The sequence below is a fragment of the Chelonia mydas genome, chromosome 2, assembly GCF_015237465.2.
Source record: "Chelonia mydas isolate rCheMyd1 chromosome 2, rCheMyd1.pri.v2, whole genome shotgun sequence".
Taxonomy (NCBI): domain Eukaryota; kingdom Metazoa; phylum Chordata; order Testudines; family Cheloniidae; genus Chelonia; species Chelonia mydas.
Window position 1 is genome coordinate 131,076,856 of NC_057850.1, and position 13,222 is coordinate 131,090,077.

Below are 13,222 nucleotides of genomic sequence, written 5' to 3' on the forward strand. Positions count from 1 at the left end.
AGAAAATGTGCAACACACTCTGTGGACGGGACATGGTCCAAAGAATATGGTTGAAATTTACCTGCTACTTCTAACTAATTCTTCTCAATATCGATAGCTGGGGACATGAAGGAAGAGAAAACATTCTCATAACAGCTACTTCTCCCCATCAACGCAATTTCTGTTTTCCTATAAGTGAGGACAAGATAGCTGTATTGAATCCAGCTGAAAATATTTTCAAAGCATTTTTCCACAACAGAGACTGAATTAGCAGAGTCCATGAGGTCAAAGAAAGAAAGAGAGAGAGATTAGAATATATTATGGACGAATTGTAAAACTTCTTATTTAAAATCAAAGCCATTTTGACTTAGAGAAACACAAAAAAAGAATCCGTAGCTAGTTAAAGGACACTGACAGAGTAAATCCAGCCCCAAATTTGCAACAGAAATCTTTGCAAGCTTTTTATAAAAATGGATTACCACTGGGAGGAAAAATAAATGTAAGAACAAACCAACTACCTCCATTAGTGCATGCAATCCAAACTGCAGCATAATGCTAATAGGTGAGACTTAGAATCTTTTTTCCCCCCAAAGCTGGAAATAAAAATAAAACTGACTAATCTATTCTCCATGTTAAAAATTGCAAAAGTTAAACAAACAAAATAAATATTGAAAAGTTTTATCAGAAGTTTAAGTTTATTAATCTAAGGTTCTATTAAAATGGGTAAGAGTATTTTTAAATCTATTATTCTTAACCTTTAACTTTGTATTGACGTCTCTCTTTTTACTCACATTGTTGTATAATTTTGAAATTAAACAACATAAAAAATATGGGGAGAAATCCTGGCTCCACTGAAATCAAAACTCCCATTGACTTCATGGATTTTACCCATTGGGTTTTAATTAGATGGGATAAAAAGAAAGGAAAAGTAGCTCTCAGATGATAGTATCAAAAGTGTAGTTTCATCCTAAAGTGAAGCTTTGCTCTGTATAGACTGACTTTTATAATGAAAACGTCTACTCATCTTAACTCTAATGATGCACATTGTGGGTATATACCTGATGAAAAAATACCATTTTATTCTTCTCTTAATTTTTCAGTTATAACATCTGACTAGCTCACAAAGTATTTACCCTTCATATTCAACACACACAAAAATTATTCCATGCCTTCCTCTACCCCCTGCTCCTCTTCCAACCCATCCAAATGTCTCATACTATGGTATCTGGTGTGCTCTGTCATTCCTCATTATGATGGGCCTGCCAAAGAGTGGAATTTTTTACTCAAGTAATAATACCAAGACATCATTTGGTTATCATGGTGTAATAACATTGGGTCTAATCACCTGTGAGAAGAGTCCCTTTTGTGCAGAAGTGACGCTCAGTGGTCAATGGCCTCTCTCTGGTGCTAGAGTCTGGATATCCACAAGGGAAGAGGGAATGGAGTGTGGACAGACCAGGGAGAAGTGGACAAGCTGGGATGAGGCCTGGGTTACCTCTAAATGGCCTCATGGAGATTACTGAAGGCTCTATAAACAGGGCTGAAATACTGCTAGAAAGACAATTCTAATGGGATTCCTGGTGAGGCAGAACGAAGAAATTACTGAACAACAGTTGCCATTTTTATATTTTAGCTTTTATTAATATATAGGGGTTTTTTTAAGTTAAGAGAACCAAGTTAAACCAAATTAGGTGTGAACTATGAACTTCCCATACTGAAACCCTGCATATATCACTGAGTGAAATTCCATGGCCTGCGTCATGCAAGAGGTCAGACTAGAGAATCATAATGGTCCCTTTAGGCTTTAAAATCTATTAAACTGAATTTCAGCCCAGAAACAGTTCTCCCAGGTCACAGATAACTCCCTGTAAAAAAAAAAGAGAGCTGTTTTGTATATGCGGGCAAACCCTTAATCACAGCAAAGTTAGAAGACAGCTTTATAATGAAGAGTGCTTTAACTGCACAGTCCCCATGAAATTTACACTCTTGTTTGTTAGCATGCTGTAAGTTAAAAAAGGACTGCAACAACCAGGGGAGAAAGCTAACAAAAATGTGATGATTTGGAGTATTTTTCTTCCTTCTTTCTCCAAAACAGGGATGGAAGCATTTTTCTGACTGATAAGAAACTTTAATTTGTATCTGTGTCATTATCCTCTCAGCCTGTACGTGTATTGACAGGAACACTTAAATAAACAAAATATGCCCAAAGCTCTAATGTCTAATTAAACCTGAAACTTCAGCTAACTTCAAAGTGGAGGTTCTACTCCAATCTCCAGTGCATGTGGCAATTGCCCCCTGTTGGAATGTTGAGATATTAGGAAAGAATGATACTGGGGTGCTTTAGTATCTCATATTTGACTTCAATCTGCCCTGACAAATACAGGTTTTCATTAGCTAGGACCAAAAAAAAAAACAAAACCCCAAACACCTTACTCCACATTGTAATAGCAACCAATGTGGGTGGATTTTATTTTCTCACAGACCTTTTTCATTCAGAACACTTTATCTCAAGCAAGTATTCCATGCTGCAAGACCAGACTTCAAAACTATATACATTATGGGAGGCACAGGGAGCTCTGCCTATAGTTGAAGTTGTCAGACACTTTTTGTTATAAGGTCCTGTTTTCAGTTCCTTATAACTTTGCCAGATATTAATCATTCGGCTGAAGTTTTCCATGCTGTGTGTCTGCCTCAGGCTGAATATTATTAATTATCAATTTATTTATTAATACTTAATTATGAATTGTTATTATTATTGAAATTTTCAGGAAAAAGATTGTTTCTCAGAACCAAGTTAATGAAAAATACATTGCTTTGCCCATGATAAAAAATTCCCCAAGCCATTTCATTGAGAACTCTAACACCTTCATGCTTTGGAGCAGTGACTTAATTATATGGCAGATGGGTCACCCTGGTGTCAGGGGTTTTACCATCCCCATGAAAATCCACCCAAATTTGACCAATTTATAAGCCTCTGACTATTTCAGTTCACACACTCTCAATAAAGACTTGTTACTGTTTGACTGCTAAATTCTCAGAAGATTGCATCTGGACTGAGCATGCTCCAGCCCAGATCTACAGGGGCTGAGCGCGACTTTCCCTGCAGTTGCACCTGTCAGGGCTACTGTGGTGCCAGGCATGGGAACTGAGAGGAGGGAGCCTGTCTTTCCTGTGCTCAGTGACTTCCCAGCTGTTATTCAGGCAGTGTGGAGGAGGAGGAAGCATTCACTGAAATGCAGAGGGCTGAGGAGGTAGGACTGGGAGAGTGGCAAGGAAGGAGACTGAGATGAGGACCCATGGGGTGGAGGAGATTGGAGAGAGAGAGGACCTGGGACAAGAGGGTGGACTGAACAAATAAAGTGCTACAAAATGGGAAGTTCTCTGAAAAATCAGGTCCTAAGCATCGAAAACTGGTGAACACTTTTCACATTAATCTGTTGCAGGGACTCAGTTCTCCAGCTGTAAAATGGGGATAACATCCCCTCATCATACAGGGTTGTTGTGAAGATAATGTCCTTAATATTTTACTCACTCAGATACTCGAGCGATGAGCCCCATAGAAAAATCCATGAGGAAATTAATAATTCTGTCTTCAGAACAGTGTTTGAATAGTGTGCAGTAAATAAGACCTAGGGCCACACATTGAATCAGGATAAAACAAAATATTGAAAAGCTGCTCATGCAAACACTGTCCCATCCCATCTACAGACTGGCGCAGGGGGCCTGTGAGAAAATAGTATGTGATCACATAATTAAAGAGTGCATCATAATGCATATGCACAAGGGGGCTGAATCATGGCTGCATAGGCAACCTTCATTCTGGCACATCCTAGCTTTGGAGTGCTTGACTTTGCAGCCTTAACATCCTTTTAAGGTAGTTTATATAATAAATATGTAGAAAACGTGTTGTGGGGGGGCGCTGAATTTGACCCACAATGTTCCCAGCATCATCCACTGAGAGAGCCTCAAATGTGTCTTCTCATCCTACCAGCTTCATTATTGTTTAATTTCTCGCCAGTTGTTACACAGTGTAAAACCACAACTGGATAGGGGAGTATTTGAACAGACAGTATTTTCAGAATCCACAACAGTCTTTTTTAAATGCAGTGCATTAGCAACAATGCTGAAACTCCTTAGCTTTATCTTAATGTTTGGAATGTGTTGTTTTGCTATTCCACTGCTCGGGGGGGACTTCCTGAAATTTACCAGCTGTTAATCTTAGAGAAATATTTGCCACAACAGTGTTATCGGTTTGCCAATTTTAATGACAATTTTCCATTTTATGTCATTTAAAATCCAACATGACTGTAATGCCAGAAGCACACATTCCTTCTAAACTTGTCTTTAACGTCTAACATTATAATATGATATGTTAGGGAATCAAAATCTCTGCTACACATGGTTTAAGAAAAATAATTATATGAAGTTTGATTCTGCATCTCTGAAGTCAATGGAAGCTTTTGCCATTGAGATCATTAGGCACAGGCCATACCAGGCCTTTGAAGAGCAAAAATATAAAAATGCTCCAGCCATGTGAATGTCAGTGCATCAGTCCTGAACAAAAGGATCCATTTTTGCTGCCTAACGGTGGTGTATGTAGTTTGTATCTGTTATCATTACTCATTTTCTGTGTACTGCTCCTGTCAGTCTCTGTCAGAGGCATGATCCTGGCCCCTATACACTGCTCTGGTGTAAAATAGGGCTATAAATGAGCCACAAGGGGCCAGAGGATATTTCCTCTGTGTGGTGGGGTTTGGAGAGAAAAGGGTTAACCCCACAAAATGGGCAGCGGAAGTCCCGCCCCTCAGGCAGTGCTGGATATGCTCCAACTGCTGCCTCAGTATAAAAGGGAGCAGCCCAGATCATTCTGGGCTGACTACTGCAGGGGAAGGACCTTTGCCTGAAGTGCCAGCTGAAGAGCTGCCACAGCCCTTGCCTGCAAGAGCCAGAGACTCTGCGAGCTGGATTGGAGGTCTGCAGCCCAAGGAGCCCCAGAGGACCATCCATGCTGAGGAGCTTGGAGACCCTGATGCCCCACAGATAGCAGCTTCTGGAACTACGGTAGGAAGTGTCCCAGGGAGGGTGAGCAAGTGGTATCTCCCACCCGAGTGAGGTCAGCATGTTTTGGTGGGATTCCCCACAGACCCAGTGATGGACTGCTCCATCACTGTTAGAGCCCTGGGTCCCCTACCATATTGACTCTAACCATTAGGCTGCACTTCCCTGTGTCTGAGGGCTGCCATATTGACTTTAGCCATTAGGCTGTAACCTTGCCCTCTGGGCCGTACCATGGCTGTCCCAAGGGCTGCCAGGGAGACTAACTGCAGTGATATCACCACCCTGCCCTTACCCAAAGGGGAATGGGGTGTGCAGTCACCATGACATGTGGTGGAGAATACAGGCAGTGATTGGGCACTGCTGGAAGGCCCCAGTGGGAGGAGATGATTATTAGAGTAATCCTCCGTCACCTGCCTACTTGTTGCTTTGGCCAAGATGGAGACCGAGAAGATTTTGAAATGGATGCTGGAAAGTCAGCGGCAGCAGGCAACCCAGCAGCAGCAATTAGCAGGCCCAGGAGATAGCTTGTCAACACCAGCTCCAGATGACCCAGCAGGAGCAGCAGCAGCTGCTTCGAGAGTTGGCTATCCAGCACCAGAATGCCTGATCCAGCAAATGGCTGCATTAATGTTCCCGACCGGTGCCCCAAACCCCAGCCCAGTTGGACAGGCCCCATGGGCTCTTCCCCCAAGTCTGCCAATACGGCTGTCGAAAATGGGACTTAGTGATGACTTTGAGGCATTTTTGGTGACTTTCAAATGGGTAGCTACCGCTGCCAGGTTGCCACCAGAGCACCGGGCTCCCCTGTTAGCACCCTACCTGACGGGGCCAGCCCAGGCGGCCTACCGGGGGCTAGACCCACAAGACACCCTAGTATATTAGAGAGTGAAGGCTACCATCCTGGACCATACAGGAATCAACCCCAACACATACCGATGGCGCTTTCACCAAGAAAGGTACCCGCAGGGGGCTAGACCTCGGGTGGTAGCCCGGCATCTGAGGGACAATGCCTGGTGATGGTTAGAGCCAGAGAAACAGTTGGGGGCTCAAGTAGCAGAGACCGTTGTATTGGAGCAGTTTATCCAGATCCTCCTGAGTGGAGGGAAGGAGTGGGTACAGCGGCACCAGCTGAAGGCGCTGATGGAAGCTGTAGAGCTGATGGAGGACTCCTTGATGGCTGATGGGCGGGAGATGCAACTGAGGCAACCCGGGAGTCCAAGGAGGAAGAATAAACCTGGTGAGGGGAACTCTCGCGAAATGGATTCAGGGAGATCAGACCCTCGAATGCTGGAGCCCAATCAGCTGAGCCTGGACTGACAAGGTAAATGGTCCACAAGAAGGGCAGAGCCCACCGAAGACAGATCCTGGGACTGGAGGAACCCAAGGCCATTGCTGGGAGTGTGGCCAAGAGGGGCACTTTCGGCAGGACTGCAGTTATGGGCAAGTCTGCATGGCTGGCACCTGAGTCCAGAGGAAAGACCCAGAAAAACTTGTAGTCCCGGTGCAAGTAGAAGGAATCCCCACAACAGCCTTAGTAGACTCAGGCAGGAGTCAGACAATTATTTGGGAGAGGCTCGTCTCCAGCCTTGAACTCTCCGGGACGAGTATACATCTACAGTGTATTCACAGAGATATACAGCCTTACCCAACTGCCTGGGTAAGACTTGAGATATATGGCCAGGGAGAAACTCTCCAAGTCAGCATGGCTCCCAGGCTAGCCTACCCCATGGTTAGGGCAAGACTGGCCATAATTTTGGGAAATCCTGCAAGGCCACAGCCACCAACATCTGGGAGGGGGAGGTGCAGGATCAATGAGGGGGGACTCCATGGCCACCCTGCAGAAGCCGATCCTGGAGAAGGGCTGTCTAAACCCCCAGAGCCGCCCACCGAGTCCCCTCCAGGCACAGGACACCCTGTCGAAGATGCCCAGGCGGAGTTGGAGCGTGACAGATTTCGTCCAATAGCAAAGGGAAGATCCAACTTTAAGCTGGGCCTGGGAGCAGGCAACCACCCCAGACCAAGAGGGGGACGATACACCACACCCGCCTCAAGGACCACGGTTCGAGATCCGGAGGGACCACCTCTACCGGGTGGTACAAGAACGCCAAATGTAAGAAGTTATCTGACAGCGCTTGGTGCCCTGGAGATTGTGCCAGAGCCTCCTGCAGCTGGCTCACACAGTACCCTAGGCAGGGCACCTGGGTAGAGAGAAGACCCTCCAGAGGATAGCACACCACTTTTTTTTGGCCTGGCATACACCAGGAAGTAAGAGATTATTGCGCTTCCTGCCCTGAGTGCCAGTGGGCCGGACCGAAAGGAGTGCCCCTCTCGTACCTCTCCCCATCATAGGCATGCCATTTGAACGAGTTGGTATGGATCTCGTAGGGCAGGTAGAGAAGAGTGAAACAGGGAACCAGTTCATCCTCGTACTGGTCAATTATGCAACAGGCTACCCTGAGGCTACCCCCTTCCACACGGCTACGGCCCCTAACATCGCGACAGAACTAGTGAAGATTTTCACTTCAGTTGGGATATCCAAAGAGATCCTGACCAGTCAGGGCACTAATGTGTCCTCCAAATTGATAGCTGACTTATGCCACCTCATGAACATCCAGACTTCAGTGTACCACGCACAAACTGATGTTAGTCGAATGCTTTAATGGAATCCTTAAGTCAATGCTCTGCAAGTTTGTAGAAGATGACCCCTGACATTCGGACTCGCTGTTGCCCGCCTTATTGTTCGCAATGCGGGAGGTCCCTCAAGCCTCCACTGGGTTCTCTCCCTTTGAGCTCCTCTAGGAGAGACAACCCCAGGGCATCCTTAGTCTCCTGAGAGAAGACTGGGAGGCACAAGAGATGTGCATCTTAGGAACTACCCATTATGTGTTATGACTCCGTGAGTGTCTCCAGGCCTTAGGCGCATTTGCTCGAGAGAACTTGTTATGGGCCCAGCAAACACAGGAGCAACAATACAACAAAGGGGCTAGGTTACACGACTTTGAGCCAGGGGACCAGGTTCTACTATTATTGCCCTCCGCTGAGTCAAAGCTATTAGCCAGGTGGCAAGGCCCCTTTGAGGTGTCCCACCGGGTAGGACAAGTGGACTACAAGATCAGGCTGCTGGGTGGTGGAAGGAGATATGCACATACCACGTGAACTTGCTGAAAGCCTGGAAGGACCAAGAGGCTCTATTTATCACTCCTTCACCTCCTGAACCGGAATTGGGGCCATTTGTGGGCAGACCCCTGGATCCAGGGCCAGTGGTAATGGGAGAGGGCCTTAGCCTGTCACAACAAGAAAAGTTACTGCGTCTCGTACAGGACTTCCAGGATGGCTTGTCAACGCATCCAGCACAGACTGACCTCCTAAGTCATCACATTGCAACAACACTGGGGCAGAGGGTAAGAGACAACCACTGACCTCTCCCCAGGAAAATGTGGGACACAGTACGCCAAGAATTAGAGATGATGCTTTAGATGGGAGTGGTGGAGAAATCCGGGAGCAAATGGCGAAGTCTGATCGCATTGGTCCCAAAACCTAGGGGGGTCATCGACTTCTGCATTGATTTTCGAAAAGTCAGTGCTATTTCCCAATTCGATGTGTATCCAATGCCTCTCATCGAAGAACTCTTCGGGCAATTAGGGGGAGCCAAATATTTGACCTTGGATCTAACAAAGGGATATTGGCAGATACCCCTAACATCTAACTCCCAGGCGAAGACTGCCTTTCCTATTCCATATGGCCTCTTCCACTTCATAACAATGCCTTTTGGACTACATGGGGCAGCCGCTACCTTCCAACAATTGATGAACTGAGTACTGCAGCCTCACAACCAATAGGTGGCGGCATACATAGATGACATTGATCTATAGCAGCAGCTGGGAGGACCACCTTTGACACCTAACCAGTGTTTTCAAGGCCCTTCGGGAAGCAGATCTCAAGGCCAACCCCGCAAAATGCCATCTCAGACAGGCAGAGGTGACCTACTGTGGGTATATAGTGGGAGGGGACAAACTACGCCCTCTGACAAGGTGAAGGCTCTAACTGATACCCCAACACCAACCACGAAAAAGCAAGTGCACCAATTCCTGGGATTGGCCAGATACTATTGGTGCTTTGTACCAGGCTTCACAACAATAGCCGCCCCCGCACTCTGACCTGACCAAGAACTCTCAACCCCGACAAGTGCGGTGGTCCAGTAAGTGTGAGGAGGCATTCCAGACCCTGAAGAAACGGCTAGCTCAGGAACCAGTCCTTGTATATCCAGACTTCTCAAAGGACTTCCTACTGCAAACAGATGCCTCTGAGGTGGGATTAGGGGCTCTCTTGCCTCAGGAAATCAATGAGGAAGAACACCCCGTCTTGTATCTGAGTCATAAGCTGTTCCCCAGAGAAACATATTACTCAATGATCAAGAAGGAGGCCTTGGTGATAAAGTGGGCTATTGACACCCTGTGCTCCTATCTACTCGGCAACACCTTCACATTGATTACTGACCAAGCACCCCTCTGGTGGCTGCACAGCATGAAGGATACCAACCCCAGGATTATTCATTGCTACCTCTCACTCCAGTCATATGATTTCTGTGTCTGTCATCAACCTGGTAAGGCTCACACGGGGGCAGGGGGATGAATGACAGGGTGTGCTTACCCCGCACTGGAGAGGAAAGGGTTAACCCCACACTATAGGCAGTGGAAGTCTTGCCCCTCAGGCAGTGCTGGGCATGTGCCAACTGCTGCCTCAGTATAAAAGGGAGCAGCCCAGATCATTCTGGGCTGACTGCTGGAGGGGAAGGACCTTTGGCCGGAGCTCCTGCTGGAGAGCCGCCACAGGTCTTGCCTGCAAGAGCCAGAGGCCCTGTGAGCCGGATTGGAGGCCTGGAGTCCAAGGAGCCCCAGAGGACCATCCACACTGAGGAGTTTAGAGACCCTGACACCCCAAAGACAGCAGCTTCTGGAACTACAGTAGGAAGTGACTCAGGGAGGGTGAGCAAGTGGTATCTCCCACCCGAGTGAGGTCTGTGTTTCAGTGGGATTCCCTGCTGACCCAGTGATGGACTGCTCCATCACTGTTAGGGCCCTAGGTAGTGACCCTGTGGAGTTGGGTGGGACTGGGCCCCCCTACTCAGGCTGTCACCCCCCTTGTGGCAGCCCCTACCTTCCCCCACCATATTGACTCTAGCCATTAAACTGTAACCTTGGCCTCTGGGCTATACTGCAGCTGCCCCAAGGGAGACTAACCACAGTGATATCACTGCCCTGCCCCAAAGGGAGATGGGGTGTGCATACACTGTGACACCTGCCACAGTAGCAGTGTGGGGCTGAAGTAAGCGGCCCTATGCTGACCTCTTTGCAACCACTGGTATACTGGGTGGGAGAGGGAGTAGCTGCAGAGCTCAGTGCTATGGAGAGTTTGGGCTGCAGATATTATGGGATCAACTGCCATAAGTTAGGGCATCCTTTGGGGCTGCTCTAACTTACACTAGAGAACATTTTGGTCTCTGTGGCAGCCCAGAATCTTGGTAGTGCACCGATGTCATAAAGCCACCCACCGCCACCATTGGGCTGGTCCTTCTGGCCCTCAGAATCTGCTGTCTGCAGCTGCAGGCAGCCATTTGGGGAGATAGAGTTCCATGTAGATAGCTCCTGCATAGGTACACACCAGGCACTCACTAATGGAGATCTTACTTTTATTTTTTTTAGTTTTGTAGTTCTCTTGATATATATAATGTTGCACTTAGAAAAACATAATAAGACTAACTCTGCCCAGGAAACACTACAGCAACTTTCTTATCAGCCCCCCTCTACTCTTTCCTCTAGTAACCCTATCTGATCTGTTAAGGCTTCTGATAGCCACTCCATTCTTTATGTAAAATCCCTCCTCATTTGCCATCACCAAGAATAGAATCTGTGATTTCTAGCACCAAAAGTATGGGTCTGTACTTCTTGAGTTAAAAAAGTAACTCCATTATCTGGTACCAGTAGTAGGCTTAAGATTGTTTCAGTTGGACAAGAGGTGACATCATTTCATTGGTGGGTATAAAAACAAGTGGAGAGTCAAGCCATTCACCAATGGATCTACTACTAATTTACACAGCTGTAAGTTAGAGCTGAATCAGGCCTTCCATAATTTTCTTGTTTTGCCTTTGGCAGGATGGTTATGGATACATGCAGTTGAACAGGCTTCCGTGTCCTTACAGTTAAACAGACATACTAGAAATCCCCCCTCCCCCATTTAGAAGAGTAGAGTCTTCTGTAGTAGTTCTTCTCTGTTCCAGAAATTACAGTGAATGTGTAAAGTAATAGCAGTAAATAAAAGTAAAGACATCTTTCATATTTGTTCATAACCATAAGTACTGATGACTCACATGCTTTACTGTATTTGTTACAGGGTTTTTCAGATTGTTGACATATAGTTTAAATTCTCTGCTTGTGTAAACTGGCAGAGCTCCATTGAATTCAGCCCTTACTGTTGTATGCAGATTCAAAGAGCGTCTAGTTAATGGACCAAATTCTGCTCTCAGTTGCAATAATTCCACTGATTTCAAGGGATTGTACTCTGGATTCTCACCAGTGCAATCAAGAGCAGAATATGGGCCAAGGACATGAAGGTAAACAACTTTTTAAAAACATTTGACTAAACACTTAGCTACAACTCATCACATTTCTGGCTAATTCAAAATATTTCTACACCACAAACAATTTTCTGGAAAATAGCTCAGGTATTTCCATGGTGTTTGCAGAACACCATGAAATCAATGGTCCTACAGGTCCTATGAAAGTCAAGCTTTTCCTTGTAAGGTAAATACCATCAAGTCTCTTTAATCTATTTTGACAGTCCTATATTTATCCATTTCATAGTGCACTGAAGCGATAACTCTGACAGAATTTTTCCTCATTTTTCATAAAAGTTTCAGTGCTGCTGCAAAGCTTGGCGATTTTCTCTTTCCTTTGAAGTGCAATTCTTTTATGGCCTCTGCCCTCTCCCACCCACTGCTTCTTGCTGGCCATTGCCATCTCAGGTGGAAGTGAGAAAGTGCCTCTCCTAAAATTAATAGGAGAATTCTATTCCTGCCAAGTCTATAGGGCTCCCACAACTTGAGGCTGCATTTTGAAACCGATGTCAGGTTTTTAAAAAATACCACAGGACATCTATAATTACGGCAGTTCTTTTTAAAGAGGCAGGGTGGTCTTGTGGTTAAGGAATAGGAGTCTATGTCAGTATAGAGATATAGGTACTATTCTTAGTCTGCGACAGACTTCCTGTGGGAATTCAGGCAACTCACTTAAGATCTCTGAATCTTAGCTGTCCCATCTTTAAAATACCTCTCAGATAGGGCTGGTTGAAATTTTTCTATCAAAATTCTGTTCAAGTGAAAACTGTTTGACTTTGAGGGAAAAGTATTTGCTTTCCTAGAACAATTTTGACTTTTTTTCTTGGAAAACTGAAAATATTTTTCTATCTTGGCCCAAAAATGTTTTTTTGGCAAAGTCAAAATTTTCCATGAGGTGGGAAAATTCCATTTTCCTATAGCTCTATTCTCAGGTGTGCTTTAAAGTGAAGCTCAATATTTGTAAATTATATTGAACTCTTCAGACGGAAAGTGTTAGATAACTCAAAATGTTATCCTGTAATTAAATACTGCTGTTTTTTTGGCCTGCCTCCATCAGCATCCAGTTGAGATTTAAAGTGGTGCAGCCCAGACTAACTAAATTAGTTTTTCAGGTGGAGTTGATAGCAGGACCATAGCTCTGTCCACAAAAAGGAGTGGGTAGAAGCTACTGAGAGAACACTTTGCTCCATATGTTCTGATGGAATCATTAGGAATCAATCAATGACTGCTGAGTTCTGAGAAGAAAATACTGAGTTTTCATGAAAAAGTTTCTAAATTTAATGTGGCAGATTTCAGAGGATTGATTTTTAGATTTATTCAATATTTTTCATAAGAATTTCCACTTTTGGAGAGTTCAAGTTTTTAATACTTTTTGGGTTGTTTTTCCCCCTTCCCCCCCTCTACCACAGAAAAGGGACTGAAAATAGAACAAAAAATTTAGAGAATGCAGTTTTTAAAATTGGGTATCATTAAGTGGAAAATAAAATAAAATTTTTTGCAAAAATATCTTTTTTAAAAAAAAGCAACCATTTTTTTCCAACAAAAAAATATTTTGTAGAAGATTTCAATGAG

The 13,222-nt window shown here is 45.0% G+C and overlaps 1 long non-coding RNA gene across 1 annotated transcript; it reads left to right on the forward strand.

Moving 5' to 3' along the window:
- Nucleotides 1-4,848: 4,848 nt before the first annotated feature.
- LOC122464582 lies at nucleotides 4,849-11,383 on the forward strand. Its single transcript, XR_006288758.1, has 2 exons — nucleotides 4,849-5,040; nucleotides 5,473-11,383. It is a non-coding gene; the product is annotated as an uncharacterized LOC122464582 (long non-coding RNA).
- Nucleotides 11,384-13,222: the final 1,839 nt, after the last annotated feature.